This window comes from Rosa chinensis, chromosome 5 (assembly GCF_002994745.2).
Source record: "Rosa chinensis cultivar Old Blush chromosome 5, RchiOBHm-V2, whole genome shotgun sequence".
Taxonomy (NCBI): Eukaryota; Viridiplantae; Streptophyta; class Magnoliopsida; order Rosales; family Rosaceae; genus Rosa; species Rosa chinensis.
The window spans coordinates 47,754,436-47,770,380 of NC_037092.1; positions in this window are offsets into that span (position 1 = coordinate 47,754,436).

A 15,945-nucleotide genomic window follows, 5' to 3' on the forward strand; every position below is an offset into this window, starting at 1 on the left:
GGCTTTTAAGCAGGGACTCCTCAAAGGGCCATTTCTCTATCACCTCAACTACAATCATCCAAATGCGGTATACGACCACCTCATGAGTGAGGCGGTCATTCATGCCCAAGCAGAATTCATCACATATGGAGAAACCCCACCGCCACCAGCAGCATTGGCAAAGTCGGTACAGCCCTCCTCCAGTCAACAGGGGACCGCTAACAAAACCTCCAACACACCGCCAACTGACAAGAAGAGGGAGTGGCAGCAGGGCCAGTACCAGAACAAGCGACAGAAGGACCAACACTACAAGGGGAACCGCCCATACCATGGGGACAACCGCAACAAACATACGGAGTCTTCCCAGCGGTATGCAGTGTTTACAGTCCTCACGGCCTCATATGAAGAAATATACAATCAGTGCAAGGATCAGATCCCACCGCCGCCCCCGGGAAAATACCCAAAAACGGGAAAGCCAAGAAACACCGGCAGGTGGTGCAAATACCACGAGGACAACGGTCACAATACCAACAGCTGCAACGCCCTCAAAACGGCCATTGAGACCTTGTACCGTGATGGCAAGCTTGAGCAGTTCAAGGTGCGCCAACCGCCACCTGTGATTGCCGACATTGAGCCCATAGGCCGCATCAACACCATCGACGGAGGTGCTCCAATCACCAACATGTCTCACAGAGCTAGAAAGCGTTATGCGTGAGCTAATCACCCAAAGGAAGTCTGTAACATCCACTACGAAAGATCCGCCAAACTCCCAAGGGCTGGTTGGGAGCCTATTACCTTCTCAGAGGAGGAGGAACGCGGAGTACATTTGCCCCATGACGGTCCTTCCTTGATTGACGCCATTCTCGGCAAAATGTCAGTGGGAAGAATCCTGGTTGATAGTGGGTCCGCTGTCAATGTTATATTCAGTGATTGTTACAACGACCTGAAGCGGAATAGAAAATTACTCCAAGATCATGAACCACTGCTCAGCTTCTCCGGTGACGTCACGCAACCTCTGGGTTCTGACTATATGCGGCTAATTATCGGTACCAGTCCATGTATGGCTGAAATACATATGGAGTTCATAATTGTCGATTGTTTCAGCTCATATAACGCCATCATTGGTCGGCCAGTGCTCAACAAACTTAAGTGCATCATCACCGGGTACATGCTGCTCATGAAATTCCCCACACCCAACAGCACAGGCTGTGTCAAGGGTAGTCAACAGTTGGCACGCTAGTGTTATTCTACTACTATAACACAATCAACCCATCGCCAGGAGTTCCTAGCGGTAGGCAGTCAGGCACCTCCACCAAACATTTTTGAAGACCCCAGGGAAGACAAAAAGAAGTACGAAAAGAAGGAGCTGGTCAACCTAGAAACATCATTGAAGGTTGTCAGCATCTCAGACGAGCACCCTGAGCGGACAGTCCGCATAGGCGCTCAATTAGACCCAGAGCTGGCAGTGGAGCTCACTCAATTCCTGCGTGACAACGCCACGGTCTTTGCCTGGTCATATGCAGACATGCCAGGTATCTCCACTGAGATCATCTCACACAAGTTGAGCATCAAACCATCCTTCTACCCTATCAAATAGAAACGCAGAGCCTTCGACGAGGAGAAGTACCGTGCTATAGGAGAGGAAGTTGCCAAGCTGCAAGGCATTGGGTTTGTACCTACATGTGCTAGAACGAGCATAATTAGCTATAATGAGCCATGCTCATTGTACCGCCCGAGGTACCGAATCTCACCAAGGGGATGACCTGCGAAGTCACGGCCAGGCTGGCTACCGCTCGAGCCCCGGACCGCCCCCAGATCACCCTGACGCGCCACCACGCGCCGCGTCAAGATAGCATTAGAAGCCCCTGACGCTGGCAATCGAAGCACATCAGTCCCACATCGGAAACAAGAAGAAGATCAACCCCTTCCTCGCCTATAAAAGGTTCTCTCCTCTCTCCTCATTAATTACACAATTACTACTCATTTATTGTTATGCTGCGCATATACAGTGACTGACTTAGGCATCGGAGAAGTGAAGACCGGCCAACGCGGTCTCCCTCTGACGCCCTATCTATCGTGTTGCAGTGACAGGAATCACCTAACCCTAGGAGTAGCGGTCCGCCCACCGGACCCGCGTTAAGCAAGGAATCGGCTACCGCCGGACTTGAGCATTAACATTGGCGCCGTCTGTGAGAACCCTTGAACAAAAGGTCATCCCGCCACAATCGCCATGACTAACGACAGCGCGGGAAACGCTGAAGAGCAGGCAGATCAATCCGCCATTCCCCAACCCACCAAACAAAGGTAGGCGTCAACTGCGCGTTATTCACCACCCCGGTCAACCCCGGCGCTGAGACAAACCCAGGTACCAGCAACCCGCCTGGCCAAGACCTCGCCTCCCTGTACGAGCTGGCACTGGCAGATCTTCACAAGGCAAACAGAGAGCGTGAACAAGAGCGCAAGGAAAAGGCCGAAGCCCAGAGGCAAGTGGCCACGCTGGTGTCCCGCTTCGACGAGCTAAAGAAAGCGTTGGAGGCAACCGCCAACCCAGCACGAAGTGAACAGTCACGAAGCACCAAGCATAGCCTACCCGGCACGGGAGTGTTGATGCCAGCACCGGTCGTACACATGCAAGTCCCTCTACACCCACCAGAGCTAGCGGCAATGGGACCACCCCCTGCACCCCAGCCAATGTTGGAACAGGAGGAGGAGTCATCACTGCGCACCCACCGCTCGAGACCTAGGGCGAGAACAGAGGGATACCCGCCCGCTCTCGGGCAAGGATCAGTTCAGCGGAGTACCCACCTAGACCCCGCCGGCGATGCAACCGCTCAAATACTGGAGAGGATGCAGCAGTTGGAACAAAGGTTAATCCGGGCGGAATCGGGCACCCCGGCACCAGCTTCAAACCCGCTTTTCGCGGCCAGGCCAGGACCATTTACCACTGCAATTTTGCTAGCCGTCAGACCGGCGTATGCAAAGACCCCTAAAATGTCACATTACAGCGGTAAGACTGATCCCTTCGTCCATATGGACACCTTCAAGAAGGTCACCAACAACAAGGGATTCGATGACGCCACCCGGTGCCACTTGTTCAGTGAAACGCTGGACAATGAGGCAATGAATTGGTTCTTCGAGTGCCCGCGGGGATCCATTGACTCATTTCAGGCATTATCGCATGCTTTCCTTTCTCAGTTCATCCTACTGTCCGCCGAGCACCACAACACAAGCCAACTGTTCAACGTCAAGCAGGGTGCGGAGGAAGCACTGAAGGCATTCATCACAAGATGGCGAGCGGCAGCATCCCAGTGCCCTGATCTCGATAAAACAATGGCTTCGGCGGCTTTTAAGCAGGGACTCCTCAAAGGGCCATTTCTCTATCACCTCAACTACAATCATCCAAATGCGGTATACGACCACCTCATGAGTGAGGCGGTCATTCATGCCCAAGCAGAATTCATCACATATGGGGAGGCCCCACCGCCACCAGCGGCATTGGCAAAGTCTACACAACCCTCCTCCAGTCAGCAAGGGACCTCTAATAAAACCTCCACATTGCCAACTGACAAGAAGAGGGAGTGGCAGCAGGGTCAGTACCAACACAAGCGGCAAAAGGATCAGCACTACAAGGGAAACCGCCCATCCCATGGGGACAACCGCAACAAACAAGTGGAGTCTTCCCAGCGGTATGCGGTATTTACAGTCCTCACGGCTTCACATGAAGAAATATACAATCAGTGCAAGGATCAGATCCCACCGCCGCCCCCAGGAAAATACCCAAAAACAGGAAAGCCAAGGAACACCGACAGGTGGTGCAAATACCACGAGGACAGCGATCACAATACCAAAAGCTGCAACGCCCTCAAAACGGCCATCGAGACCTTGTACCGGGACAGCAAGCTTGAGCAGTTCAAGGTACGCCAGCGGCCACCTGTGATTGCCGATATTGAGCCCATGGACCGCATCAACACAATCGACGGAGGTGCTCCAATCACCAGCATGTCTCACAGAGCTAGAAAGCGTTATGCTCAAGCTAATCACCCAAAGGAAGTCTGCAACATCCGCTACGAAAGATCCGCCAAACTCCCAAGGTCTGGTTGGGAACCCATTACCTTCTCGGAGGAGGAGGAACGCGGAGTACATCTGCCCCACGACGATCCTTTCTTGATTGACGCTATTCTGGGCAAAATGTCAGTGGGAAGAATCCTGGTTGATAGCGGCTCCGCTGTCAACGTTATATTCGGTGGTTGTTACAACAACCTTAAGAGGAACAGAAAATTGCTCCAAGACCATGAACCACTGCTCAGCTTCTCCGGCGACGTCACGCAACCGCTGGGTTCTGACTATTTGCGGCTCGTTATGGGCACTAGACCATGTATGGCTGAGATACATACGGAGTTCATAGTTGTCGATTGTTCGAGTTCATACAAAGCCATCATCGGTCGGCCAGCGCTCAACAAACTCATGTGCATCATCGCCGGGTACATGCTGCTCATGAAATTCCCCACACCCAACGGCACAGGATGTGTCAAGGGAAGTCAACAATTGCCACGCGAGTGTTATTCTACTACCATGGCACAATCGGCCTGCCGCCACAAGATCCTAGTGGTAGGCAGTCGGGCACCGCCACCAAACATTTTTGAGGACCCCAGGGAGGATGAAAAAAAGTACGTAAGGAAGGAGCCGGTCAACCCAGAAACATCACTGAGGGTTGTCAGCATCTCGGACGAGCACCCTGAGCGGACGGTCCGCATAGGGGCTCAATTGGACCCAGAGCTGGCGGCGGAGCTCACCCAGTTCCTACGTGACAACGCTACGGTCTTTGCCTGGTCATATGCAGACATGCCAGGTATCTTCCCTGAAATCATCTCACACAAGTTGAGCATCAAACCATCCTTCTACCCTATCAAACAGAAACGCAGAGCCTTCGACGAAGAAAAGTACCGCGCTATCAGAGAGGAGGTTGCCAAGCTCCAGGGCATTGGGTTCATCCGCCAGGTCATCTATCCCCAGTGGATTTCCAAGTTGGTTATGGTCAAAAAGGCTAGCGGTAAGTGGAGGATGTGCGTCGACTTCAAAAACCTTAACAAGGCATGCCCTAAAGATAGCTTCCCGTTACCTCACATCGATCAACTCGTCGACGCAACCGCTGGACACGAGTTTCTCAGCATGATGGATGCTTTTTCCGGTTATAACCAGATCAGGATGCATCCCGACGGCCAAGAATGCACCACCTTCACCACCGACAAAGGCCTGTATTGCTACAATGTGATGCCTTTCGGTTTGAAGAACACGGGGGCAACTTATCAGCGGCTGATGAATGCCATGTTCGCCGAACATCTGGGCAAGATAATCGAGGTCTACGTAGACGACATGTTGGTCAAAAGTATAAAGGCCAGCGGACATGTGGCAAATCTGAAAATCATAATAACCATTCTCTTAGCCTACGGCATGCGCCTCAACCCGGAGAAATGTTTCTTTGGCGTCACCGCCAGCAAATTTCTGGGATATATTGTCAGTGAACGGGGCATCGAGGCCAACCCTGACAAGGTACAGGCCATCCTCAACCTGAAGGACCCAGAATGGAAGGTGCACGTCCAGTGCCTCCAGGGCAAGCTAACCGCCCTGTCTCGATTCATCTCCAGACTGACCGACAGGTGTGCCCCATTTTTCAAAGTCCTCAAAACAACCCATAAGAAGGTCATCGACCGGAACCCAGAGTGCCAGGCGGTGTTCCAAGGCCTGAAAGAATACCTGGCGGCAGTTCCGCTCCTCTCTATTCCTGACAAAGGAGAAACATTGTACATCTACCTAGCTGTATCTCAGTCAGCGGTCAGCTGCTCCATCGTCCTGCGGGAGGGCCAGGACGAGCTCCCAGTTTTCTATGCCGGAAGGGGCATGAATGGAGCAGAAGCACGGTATCCTCCATTGGAGCAGCTTGCTCTCGTACTCATCGTTGCCGCCAGACGCCTCCGCCAGTACTTCCAAGCCTATACAATACATGTGCTAACCAATCAACCGCTGAGACAAGTTATGAAGAACCCTGAACATTCGGGGCGCCTCAGCAAGTGGACCATTGAGCTCAGCGAGTTTGACATTTATTACAAACCACATACCGCCATGAAGGGTCAGGCGGTGGCAGACTTCATTGCTGAGCTCACCGAGCGTCAGCCCGAAACCAAGATCGATATACCGCTCGGAACAGAAATTGCTACGGCCTTGAAGCCGGCACCCCAGCAATCAGATTGGAACCTACACGTCGATGGTTCCGCTTCCGCCAAGGCCAGCGGAGACGGAATTATCTTGACAGGACCAGGGGGGCTTAGCATCGAGTATGCGTTGAAATTCAACTTCAAAGCTTCTAACAACATGGCGGAATATGAGGCACTCATTGCCGGCCTACTCCTCGCCATTGATTCAGGAGCCGATAGTGTCAACATCTTCAGCGACTCTCAGTTGGTCGTTAACCAGGTCAACGAAAGCTTCCAGGCCAAGGATCAGCAGTTAGCGGCAAACTTAGGGTACACCTAAACGTTGCTCAAGAAATTCAAGTTCCACACCATCACACAGATCCCCAGGGAAAAGAACGCCAGGGCTGACTCACTGGCAAGACTGGCAACCGCCCAACCACACCAGAGCCCAGCAGACACAAGGGTAGAGTCTCTAGACAGGCCAAGTATCACCAAAACCCTGGCGGAGATCTTTAGCATTGAGGCCAATCCTAGTTGGATGGACGAGATTATCCAATACAAGCGCAACAGGACATTGCCGGAAGACAAAATCAAGGCGCGACAGCTCCAGCGGATAGCAACCCGTTACAACATGCAGAGCGGCAAACTTTACCACCAGGGATTCACTCACCCCAACCATCGTTGTCTAACCCCAGAAGAGGGACAGGTCATGCTAGCAATAATACATGGCGGGAAATGCGGAAATCACTCAGGCGCCAGATCCTTGGCTAATCGCACAATGCGACAAGGCTACTTTTGGCCTACACTTGGTGATGACGCCCGGCTGATATCAAGATCCTGTCACAAATGCCAACAATTTGCTGATCTTCCACACGCTCCAGCGGAACCTCTGTCGGTTATCGTCAGCCCTGGATTCACTCAACGCGGGGCCTGGATTTGATGGGAAAGTTCCAAACCGCCAAAGGTCAATTCAAATACATCATTGTCGCCATTGACTACAGCAGCAAATGGATAGAGGCAGAGCCACTGACGGCAATAACTACAGCCAAGGTAATCCACTTCCTCTGGAAGAACATCTACTGCCGCTATGGTGTCCCGCACGCAATCATCACAGACAACGACACACAGTTCAACAATAAGGAACTCATCTCTTTCACCGCCAATCTGGGCACCAAGATGCGTTTTGCATCGGTCGCCCATCCCCAAACCAACGGCCAGGTCGAGGCGGCAAACAAGATAATCAAGAAACTGTTGCAGAAGCGGCTCGATGAGGCAAAGGTTTTGTGGGCGGAGAAGCTCCCGGAGGTTCTATGGGCCATTAAAACAACACCAACCTCCGCCACAGGTGAAACCCCCTTTTGTATGATGTTCGGAACTGAGGCTGTCCTACCTATCGAGGTAACCCAACCAATCGCTAGGGTCGAAGGCTACTGCCCCGAGACCAATAGCGACGGCGTTAACCTCGACAGGGATCTACTAGAGGAAAAGCGAGACGCAGCCCATCTGCGCAATCTCCAGAATAAGCGGCGGGTATCACGTTTCTACAACGCCAGTGTCAAGGCCCGCAACCTCCAACTGGGGGACTGGGTAATGAAAGAAGTCATACCACCGCCAACAAAACTCCGCCCAACTTGGGAAGGTCCATACAAAATTGTAGAGGTCGTTAGCCCAGGCACCTTCTACTTAATGGACAAGGATGGCGTCACAACGACCCACCCTTGGAATACCGAACACCTTCGGTATTACTACAAATAGTCATACCGCTACCCAAGAGCATCTTGACTTAGCTAAATTTTTGTTCAATATTTAGCTAAGGGAAGCTACCCAACGGGTACGACCCCGCTTTTGTAAACTCTGTTCAGACAGCTATCAATGAAACGAGGAATTATTCAAACCATTGTTACCATGTCTAGCACTGAGGGCAACTGGCAACGCCAGTCAGCAGACTACGTCAGCTACATTGTGCACTTGGACCAATTTTAATTCCTTCAATGTTTCATTCACGACCAAAAGCAAGTATCAAGACCTCTAGCGGCACACACATTATCACACAAAAAGAAACATTTGGAATTTGGGTGCCAACAAATTTCATTCATCTCAAAACAGAATTACATCATTATGCCTCAGCGACTATACAAAAAAAACTTTCCTACTATTTAGGGGTTGACGGGGTTGGCGAGATCAGCAGGGTTGGTTGGATCGACCCCGCTACCTTCAGTACTTCCACTGGCGGCCTGCGGATGATGGGAGCGGCTCGTCTGGTCGGACCCTCGGGCTGTGGGACTGGGAGTCTCTATCGTGCCATCCGCCCGGGTGTGGGCCGCCAAGAACCCAGCACGGGACGCCTCGGACTGCGTAGGCGTCCGCTGGGAGTCACCTTCTGGAGGCTCGCCACTCTCCCCGCTACCCGAGAGGACTCCAGGACCAGGTGTGGCAATATGAGCGGTACTTGTTGTCGGCGGCGCTTCCTTACTTGGCTGGACGACTAGCATTGCCGCTTTCGCCCAGTCAATGGCGCCCTTCTGCCGCAACATCTCCACATTGGCCAGGGCACCGGCCTTGGCTGCGTCGTTCCGCGCCTTCTTGTGCTCCGCCGACTGCTTATACGATTCTACAGCGGCAGCCGCAGCACGGCTTCCCTCAGCTTCCAGGCGAGCGACCTCACCCTCCAGCCGCTTGATTTCAGCTTGTTTAGCGGCGGACTCCCGCTGAAGGATCTCAATTTTCTTCTCCTTCGCGGTCACCCGGTCCCGCACCAGAGACATATCCTGTTCCAGCTTGGCGTACCGCTCATTCTGGTCCAGGTGCCGCTCAATGGCAACGTTCAGCTTGCCCCTGGCATCCGCCGCATCGCAGTTGGCCTTTGTCAGACGTTGCTCGACGTCAGCCAACTTCTCCTAGGTCTTCCCCAAGTCCCTCTGGAGGCCCGCCACTTCCTTCCTCAGCTCCCGCTCAACCAGGGGCTGCTTGGACGCCGCCTGGAACATCTCGTGAAGCCCAACAGCGACGTGCCCAAAGGCTGTGCTGAAGGGCGACTCGCTGACGGCGGTCGACTGAACGATTCCCTCCAGACCGCCGAACCCCAGCCGCTCGCAGAGGTGATACAGGAAGTCCCGCTCACCATCGTTGAGGAACTCGGCTTAGGCAGCGAATGAGTCCAGGCCGCTCGCACCCACCTCTTTCGCCACTTCCGCAACAGCCCCGGGCAGAGTCTGCCTCGATTTCTTGGGCTGCTCTCGGGCCCTCGCTACCTCCTCTTCCCCACAGGAGTCCGGCTAGCGGCTAGCAACAGCTGGCCTCGAACCCCCCGCCAGCGGCGCCAACCCCGCTATGGTGACACCCTCGGTGGGGCGCACCGCTTTCTTGGCCACGCCGAGCCGAAGGGCCGGCGCCCTCTCTTTCCTCGGCGCCGCTTCACTCTCCCCGCCGGTCCCCGCCTGGACGGCGGGCAGCCCATCACCACCAAGATGGGAGTGGTGTGGCATTGGCAGCACCACGGAAACCTCTGACTGGCTTAGCGCCAGTGTCTCTGGATCCACCACTGTCTTTTGTGCCGCCATCCCGGAAGCATACATGGCTTCAAGGAAGTTGTCGATTTCAGCGCGGTCCATGGCTTTTGAAAAGGCGTCGCGGCTAGCCTTGGTTCCCGGCGGAGTCTCTGCAAAAGTTAGTGGCAGGCCAGTTAGCATGGGACAACCTCACCAAAGGTACGGTACAGCTAAGATTACTTACCAACGGCGCGCGTCAATTGTTGATCTACCAGCAACTCCCACCCGCTAAGTAGACGGAAGTCCAGCAAGTTGCAGTTCCGCCAGCAACCTCTGATGCGTGCTACCCAGCACTCTTCCTCACGAGTTAAGTTGTACCGCAACCCTGCTGCACAAACAGGACATCATCAGTAAAGTACACACAAAAAAAAAAACAGAAACCACGCCAGTCGTGTTCAGCGAAAACAACAAACAACCTCGGAGGGGCTGAAATTCTGACTTAATTCTAAACGACGTCTCCCCCTCATTAGCCCCCGCCTGGTACTCCCATCCCACTGTGGCAACGCAAAACGAGCCCCGCCAGTACGACATTGAGTCCCGCAGGTTTTCGATCAGCTTGGGCGCTCCTTGCCGACGGCTGAGGTTTACTTGCCCTCTACAACCCTGGCGCTTCACGTACACCAGTTCATAGAAATGCAACACCTCCACCACGGTCGGTCCTTCGCAACCAGACAACCGCCACAACGAGTTCAGCGATAGCAGCAACCGCCACATGTTGGGGCACACTTGCCCAAAGGCGATGCCGAACTCCCACAGCAGAATCTGAAGGTTGGGCACCAGCGGAAGGGTCACCCCCTCGCGGAATATAGCCTCGTGCACCGCGGCATGGCCCACCGGCAAAATCAAAGCTTTCTCCTCTACCGACGGTGGACGTAGCTTCACTGCCCCGGGCAACCGGAACACCCGCTTCAGTCGGTTGACGGCAACCGCTGTCATCCTACCTCCCGCCTTGTCAACGGGAGTGCCGTCCTCGAACACCCACGCAGATCCTCCCCCGTGTCACCTCCCCCGCCAGCGGAACCGCTGGCGGCACTATTACTTTCTAGCCGTTCTTCATGCAAAGTATACGCAGCGGCAGCCCCCCCCCCCCCCCCCGCCCTAGAACTCTCAGGACGCGACGCACGACCCATATCTACGTCCCACGGAATGGTCTGTAGCGGCTCGACTTCTAGCGGTTCTGGCAGTGAGGTTCCTGCATGGGCAGACGGACGCAACGAGTCAATAAAATTTCTATCCGCCGCGCTGAACGACACTTCAGATCCGGAATCCTCACTGCTCGAGATCTCTATGACGTCGGCCATCCCAAAAACCCTAAAACCCAAATCAGTTAGCTCACACAGGATCTAACCTATCCCTATAACAGTTAGTGCAGAAGAACATCAACAACACTCAACCCAGAAAATGCCAAAACAAGATCAAACCGACTAAAACCAAGATTCGACCATCTAGAAAAGCCCTAACAACCTCAATTTTCAATCACAACCACCCTTCCCCAAACCCACTCACACCCTCACAGTACGTCGACAAAGCATATCACGGAAAAACCCAGAAATCCAACAACGCTGACACCCAATCAAACAGGAAAAAGGCTAGATTACCAACCTTGACAGTGGAGCCTCTGACAGCAGTGTGCACACTACCCTTCGCAGTCGGAGATTGTCTGTTCGTCCACGCACAAGAACTCGCCGATATCGCCTCGCCTTTCTCCTTCGATTTCAAACACAGAACACTTGAAGACGACGAGAGCACAGTTCGAAGTTTAGAGCAGTGCCAAATATGCGACCTTCCCCCCTTTTATGTCAACGTCAAACAATCCCACGCCGTCCGTTTAAAAAACGACATCGACTGCCAGCCGTACAAGTGTCCAACAGCTGCAGTTACTCTCCGAATTAACCGAGGCGACGCCTCGGTTACGAAATCCATCATTACTCGACATTAATGGCGAGGAGACGGCTCGACGAAGAAGACACGCCTCCGCACGCTAACCCTTTAGGGGCTTGCCACGTGTCCACCACCATCAGGCGAAGCGTCCGACAGAAGCCACAACTTTTGGTTAAAAGGCTCCAAGTATCGAAGTTCGCTGAGCGAAACCCCGCTAGCGGAACTTCTCACTTGTCATCTTCCAAGTATCGAGGTCCGCTGAGCGAAACCCGCTAGCGGAACTTCTTACTTGTCATCCCACAAGTATCGAGGTCCGCTAAGCGAAACCCCCGCTAGCGGAACTTCTCACTTGTCATCCCCCAAGTATCGAAGTCCGCTGAGCGAAACCCCGCTAGCGAAACTTCTCAGTTGTCATCCCCCAAGTATCGAAGTCCGCTGAGCGAAACCCTGCTAGCGGAACTTCTCACTTGTCATCTTTCGAGTATCGAAGTCCGCTGAACGAAACCCCGCTAGCGGAACTTCTCACTTGTCATCCTCCAAGTATCGAGGTCAGCTGAGCGAAACCCCGCTAGCAGAACTTCACTTGTCTTCCACTTGACAATTTGCAAGGGGCAGCCTAGGCTATACATAGCACTACCGGCAGGGCCCTCTCCATCTTGCAAACCTCGTGCGTTGCTGAGCGCAGTTCCGCTCAGTAACCACGGCCGAACACGTCTACCCGACGCTGTTTTCCTGCTGCATCCAGCGGCGGATCCCGAGGCTACGCCTCATTTCTGCCAACGATCGCCACGCGGCGTTGCGGTCAGACCGTCCCTACGTGACACGGGGACTTGTCAACAGTCTACGACGACCCTGATCAGGTACGTTGACCCCCGCCACTCGGGTACTAAGATTGGGCTCGCTACCCAACACCTTCTGCTCCGCGCAGCTTCCGTTCATCAAACAATGTGCCGACCATCCGGAGGTCCGTCTTGGCTAGGGAGTGGGGGACTCCCTGGCGGGCCAGGCAGGGGGCCCACCAGAAAGGGTATAAAGCGTTTGCTCAGTAAATCCATGGTTGACAACGCACTGACGCTAATTATGCTGTTGCAAGTCTAGCGGAAGTAACACTTCACACCGCCGATCAACTCCCCAACCAAGATTGCCCTCCTTGACTGGGGACTTGGGGGACTTGTACCTACATGTGCTAGAACGAGCATAATTAGCTATAATGAGCCACGCTCATTGTACCGCCGGAGGTACCGAATCTCACCAAGGGGATGACCTGCGAAGTCACTGCCAGGCGGGCTACCGCTCGAGCCCCGGACTGCCCCCAGATCACCCTAACGCGCCGCCACGCGCCGCCACGCGCCGCCACGCGCCGCCACGCGCCGCGTCAAGAATAGCATCAGAAGCCCCTGACGCTGGGAATCGAAGCACATCAATCCCACATCGGAAACAAGAAGAAGATCAACCCCTTCCTCGCCTATAAAAGGTTCTCTCCTCTCTCCTCATTAATTACGCAATTACTACTCATTTATTGTTATGCTGCGCATATACAGTGACTGACTTAGGCATCGGAGAAGTGAAGACCGCCCAACGCGGTCTCCCTCTGACGCCCTGTCTATCGTGTTGCAGTGACAGGAATCACCTAACCCTAGGAGTAGCGGTCCGCCCACCGGACCCGCGTTAAGCAAGGAATCGGCTACCGCCGGACTTGAGCATTAACAGGGTTCATCCGCCAGGTCATTTATCCTCAGTGGATTTCCAACCTGGTTATGGTCAAAAAGGCTAGCGGCAGGTGGAGGATGTGCGTCGACTTCAAAAATCTTAACAAAGCATGCCCGAAAGACAGCTTCCCACTCCCCCGCATCGATCAACTCGTCGATGCAACCGCTGGACACGAACTCCTCAGCATGATGGATGCTTTCTCCGGCTATAACCAGATCAGGATGCATCCCAACGACCAGGAGTGCACCACTTTCACCACCGACAAAGGCCTGTATTGTTACAATGTGATGCCTTTCAGTTTGAAGAATGTAGGGACAACCTATCAGCGACTGATGAACGCCATGTTCGCGGAACATCTGGGCAAGATAATCGAGGTCTACGTCGACGACATGGTTGTCAAAAGTATAAAGGCCAGCGGACATGTGGTAAATCTGAAAATCATAATAACCATCCTCCTGACCTATGGTATGCGCCTCAACCCAGAAAAATGTTTCTTTGGCGTCACCGCCAGCAAATTTCTGGGGTATATTGTTAGTGAGCGGGGCATCGAGGTCAACCCTGACAAGGTGCAAGCCATCCTCAACTTGAAGGACCCAGAATGGAAGGTGCACGTCCAATGCCTCCAGGGCATGCTAACCGCCCTGTCTCGATTCATCTCCAGACTAACCGACAGGTACGCCCCATTTTTCAAAGTCCTTAAAACAACCCACAAGAAGGTCATCGATTGGAACCCAGAGTGCCAGGCGGCGTTCCAAGGCCTGAAGGAATACCTGGCGGCAGTTCCACTCCTCTCCATTCTTGTGCAAGGAGAAACATTATACATTTACCTAGCGGTATCTCACTCAGCGGTGAGCTGCACCATCTTCCGGCGGGAGGGCCAGGATGAGCTCCCAGTGTTCTATGCCGGTAGGGGCATGAACGGAGCAGAAACACGGTATCCTCCCTTGGAGCAGCTTGCTCTCTCACTCATCATTGCCGCCAGTCGCCTCCGCCAGTACTTCCAAGCCCATACAATCCATGTGTTAACCAATCAACCGCTGAGACAAGTAATGCAGAACCCTGAACATTCGAGGCGCCTCAGCAAGTGGGCCATTGAGCTCAGCGAGTTTGACATAGATTACAAACCACGAACCGCCATGAAGGGCTAGGCGGTGGCAGACTTCATTACTGAGCTCACCGAGCATCAGCCTGAATCCAAGATCGATAGTAGCCCGGAACTAAAATAGTGACAGCCGAGGAGCCGGCTCCCCAACAATCAGACTGGAACCTACACGTGGACGGTTCCGCTTCCGCCAAGGCCAGCGGCGCCGGAATCATCTTAACAGGACTAGGGGGGCTTAGCGTCGAATACGCGTTGAAATTCAACTTCAAAGCTTCTAACAACATGGCGGAATATGAGGCACTCATTGCCGGCCTACTCCTCACCATTGATTCAGGGGCTGACAGTGTCAACATCTTCAGCGACTCTCAGTTGGTCGTTAACCAGGTCAACGACAACTTTCAGGCTAAGGACCAGCTGTTAGCGGCATACTTAGGGTACGCCAAGACGCTGCTCAAAAAATTCAAGTTCCACACCATCACACAAATCCCTAGGGAAAAGAACGCCAAGGCTGATTCACTGGCAAGACTGGCAACCGCCCAGCCATACCAGAGTCCAGCGGACACAAGGGTAGAGTCTCTGGACAGGCCAAGTATCACAAAAACCCTGGCGGAGATCTTTAGCATTGAGGCCAATCCTAGCTAGATGGACGAAATTATTCAGTACAAACGCAACGGGACATTGCCAGAGGACAAGATCAAAGCGAGACAGCTCCAGCGGAGAGCAACCCGTTACAACATGAAGAGCGGCAAGCTTTACCGCCAAGGATTCACCCACCCCAACCTTCGATGTCTCACCCCAGAGGAGGGAAAGGTCGTGCTGGCAACAATACATGGCGGAGAATGCGGAAATCATTCAGGCGCCAGATCCTTGGCTAATCACACAATGCAACAAGGCTACTTTTGGCCTACGCTTGGTGATGACGCCCGGCGGATATCAAAATCTTGTCACAAATGCCAACAATATGCTGATCTTCCACATGCCCCGGCGGAACCTCTGTCGGTTATCGTCGGTCCCTGGATTCACTCAACGTAGGGCCTGGACTTGATGGGAAAATTCCAAACCGCCAAAGGTCAGTTCAAATACATCATTGTCGCCATCGACTACAACAGCAAATGGATAGAGGCAGAGCCCCTGACGACGATAACTACCGCCAAGGTAATTCACTTCCTCTGGAAGAACATCTACTGCCGCTACGGTGTCCCGCATACAATCATCACAGACAACGGCACACAGTTCAACAATAAGGAACTCATCTCTTTCACCGCCAATCTGGGCACCAAGATGCGTTTTGCATCAGTCACTCACCCCCAAACCAACGGCCAGGTCGAAGCGGCAAACAAGATAATCAAGAAGCTGTTACAGAAGAAGCTCCATGAGGCCAAGGGTTTGTGGGCGGAGAAGCTCCCGGAAGTTCTATGGGCCATCAGAACAACCCCAACTTCCGCCACAGGTGAAACCCCCTTTTGTATGATGTTCGGAACTGAGGCCGTCCTGCCTATCGAGGTAACCCAACCAACTGCTAGGGTCGAAGGCT